Raw genomic sequence first — 3,336 nt, 5'->3', positions numbered from 1 at the left:
TGTTTGAGTTGTCACCCAAAAGCACAAAGCCTTTCTGAATTTGTGCTGAAGAGCTTGACTCCCACCTGCCACGCTCCACTTCTGCCATGCACATCTGCTTATTAAAGGTTCTGAAAAGTCCTGTGGTATAAGCCCATCTAACTGTTTAAAACAGCTTTTTCCCAAATGTCATTCATTCAGCAATATTTACAAAGTGCCTACTCTAGGCCAGGAGTTCTTCAGGGTCATGGGGATATGTAAGGTAATACATACTCCCCGCTCTCACGGTGCTTGGTGCTAACAGAGGAAGACAAGACATAAACAAACAGAGCCATTAATGTATAGGATCACACCTAGGTATAGGGCACTCGATGCCACTGATGGTAACAAAGAAGAGTAAGGGACAAAGGGAAGGCCTCTAGTAGGGTATGATGCTGAGAAGAGGCAAAGCAGAGTGAGGAAACAAATAATAAGCCACCTGGATGAAGAACTTGGCTGGATCCCAGAATCCCAAGAGCAGCAAGGAGACCCATGTCCCTCGTGGACTGAACACCAACGAAGAATCCTGTCAATGGCCCTTTACTAAGATGGAAGCTCCTGGTCCCCATCCCCATCACAGACGAACCCCAGGGGAAGGACCATGTGTCTAGTGTTCAGTTTCTAAAACATTCTCCCAAAACATATCTAGACACTAAAGTAAACAGTACAAAAATAATCCAGTAATACACAAGAAACTGATAACCCTGGGAGGACTCGCAGGAAGAAGGGAAACTAGACAGCTGAGGGCTAGAGCAACGGGGGACATTCTACAAACAAGTCAACCTTTTCAGGCCTTTGAGTTTGAACCAAAATGTATTACCTAATCAATAAAATTATTAAATCACAACTTAATAAAATAAAACATTGCATATGATCGTAACATATATAAAGTTCTATTATGGTAACTGTGATTTTTAGATTCATAGTTAGGGTTTCTCTCAGTCTAAGTTCAGAAATTTCCTGCGTCTACTTGGCCATCATTACAATTTACCATCTTAGAATGACTGCTCATCTAGTCACATCTGTCCTAACTCAGGACGGATGTGAGGTTAAGCCAGATTCTCATGAATAATAACAAAGAACAAATCATTAGCAAATACCTGTGTAGGGCTCACTGCATGTCAGGCACCCCTCTTAGCAAGTACTAAACTCAACTAATCTCCAGGCCAGGCTTGCTCCCATTATATTTAAGAAAACATTTCTTCAAAATATATGTGTACATACTCCTATTGAGGAGTTTTAATGTTCCTAAAATCTCCACATGAGCAAGAAAGGAGGCAGCAAGAGTCCAAAATGACACAAATCTCAGCTAACTAGTGAGCGCATGTTCTCCTTCACGTACCTCCTGAGGCCTGGGGTCCACATTTCCCAGCAGTATTTACTTTGCCCGAGGTTCTGGCTTCCTCCTGTCACTGTATAGGATAAATTTTAAAACCAATTAGCATCATTAAAAGCGACAAGATCAACTTACTTAACACAACTTGGTTTATACAGAGTGGTTAACCACTTTGATTATTCAAGTACATTTTCCACAACAGGTTTCTTATAGAGGTGGGTAACACTTGGATTTCTTGGTAAGTGAACAAGCATTCTGAATGGACCAACAATGCCAACTATTTAAAAGACTGACCTAATGTAGTATGAAAAGAGAAATATGTTTTGTAGCAAAAATAATCAAATCCTGTTATACCTGTTTTATATATTTGATATTGGATAAAGAATTCCTCTGCAAGATGATCAAAACTTCCAACGCAAGGTGTTCCCTGGGTTTTGCATTTCTCTGAGCTTTAACACCCTAGCAAATTCTAGTCAAATGTCATATCATGAATGAATAACTAGAAATAAGTAACACTCGTGGAATTAGAGAGGTTACAGATCTGACAACATTTGACAGAATTATATGGCAAAATAAACAACTCATTTGACACACAATACAGCCCAAGCTGCCCGGGATGCATGTGGCACAGTCCAGCTGTGCTTCCCTCAACTCTTAAGAACTCAATGTGAAAATTAAAAGCAGTTTCATGTTACGTAGATAAAAAGATTAAGCTTTATGTACTCACATCCAGATTCTTCCAGACCGGTATCAGGAGAAAACAGACTCTCTTGGCTGCTGCAATCTCTAAGGCCCTGCATTCACCTCTCTCCCTCCTTTCCATGTCTGGCTCCCTCCCACCTTTTTATTGTATAACATCAAGCATCTGAAAAATGACCTGCCTGTAAATGCAGATGGCCTGCGATACGCACTAATTCTTTCCTTTCTTTGTTCAGTTCTGTAAGCACTCCAGGTAAGGAGAGAATTTTTCTGTCCAGTATTTCTTTGAGATTCTTTTCTTCAGGGTCAAGAGCAAAATGGAATGATTTTTCTTTTCATCTTAACCCAAGATGGACTATGCCCTCATTTTAAGGGGAAAAGGGAGAAGACACTTCTCTCTCTGTGTCTTTCCTCTTTCACCCAGTCACTGGAAAGGGTAAATGTAGGTGCTGGAGACCAGCAAGCAGGAGCTAGACTCAGCTGCCTAATTTAAAAAATGTCTGGGACATTTCTCACCCTGGCAGTTAAAACTGACCAGTACCCAACCCTCCGTGGCTCAAAGCCCCAGACTTTGGATTTTTCAGACAAAAACTCCTTTATGACAGCGCTCCCGCTTGGCTACCCAGGACCTGGCCGCGCTGTTTTCTATTCACGGTGGGCCCCTTCAGCCTTGGAAACAAAAAGGACAGCTTTGGAAAGCCTGGTTCACCTTCCCAGCCACAAGTGCAGAATTTATGCCTCAACCTCAACTTCTGACAGGCCTCTGGGTTGTCAAAAGCGGAGCTGAGAGCACTCTGGAGCCTGGCCGGAAGGAGACTGCATTTGCAACCTTCCCTTTGAGCTCACCCACCAAAACTGTGCACTAAGGGCGCACATGGCCCCTCATCCCTGCATGTTCCCTGCACCCAAGCGGAACCTTTTCTTCCTCTTTCCGCCCGCAATCACTAATGCAAAATCTCAGCCCAGGATGAAAGAAGTAAGTGACAGATCACCGCGTGTCCATAATCCCAGCGAGCCCAGCATCCCGCGGGGAGGATGCCTCCTCATCGCCACAATGAACGCGAGGAAGGTTCTCCCCAGGAAACCCGCCAACTAGGAAGGTCCGCACGTCGCCAAACACTGGGATGCTGCTCGCAGAGAGAAGGCGGCTCGCCCCGATCAGTCCACCCGGGTGGTATGGGGGGCGGGTGTGGACGTCTGTGGAACCAGCCCCCGGCCGGGCCCCGAGCTCACCCTCCGTTGAGCCGGAGCGTTTCCGCGGCCCTTCCGTGAAGCTCAGCGCG

At 44.8% G+C, this 3,336-nt stretch overlaps 1 protein-coding gene across 6 annotated transcripts in view; it reads right to left on the bottom strand.

The window, feature by feature from the left end:
* Positions 1-3,336, bottom strand: part of CHST10 (carbohydrate sulfotransferase 10) — a 36,971-nt gene that overhangs the window by 33,424 nt on the left and 211 nt on the right. For 4 of the 6 annotated variants that reach the window (XM_005860475.2, XM_005860474.2, XM_014534971.1 and 1 more), the window contains exons 1-2: positions 3,287-3,336; positions 1,361-1,430 (exon numbers count right to left, since the gene is read on the bottom strand). The gene's annotated coding sequence lies outside the window, so the exon portion shown is untranslated. Of the gene's footprint in view, positions 1-1,360; positions 1,431-2,081; positions 2,225-3,286 lie in introns of those variants that run through there. The other 2 variants (XM_005860471.2, XM_005860472.2) reach the window with 2 other exon arrangements.

Source organism: Myotis brandtii, unplaced genomic scaffold (genome assembly GCF_000412655.1).
Source record: "Myotis brandtii unplaced genomic scaffold, ASM41265v1 scaffold1347, whole genome shotgun sequence".
Lineage (NCBI taxonomy): Eukaryota > Metazoa > Chordata > Mammalia > Chiroptera > Vespertilionidae > Myotis > Myotis brandtii.
The sequence above is the reverse complement of the archived record's forward strand: the minus strand, read 5'-3'. Positions and strand labels throughout refer to the sequence as shown.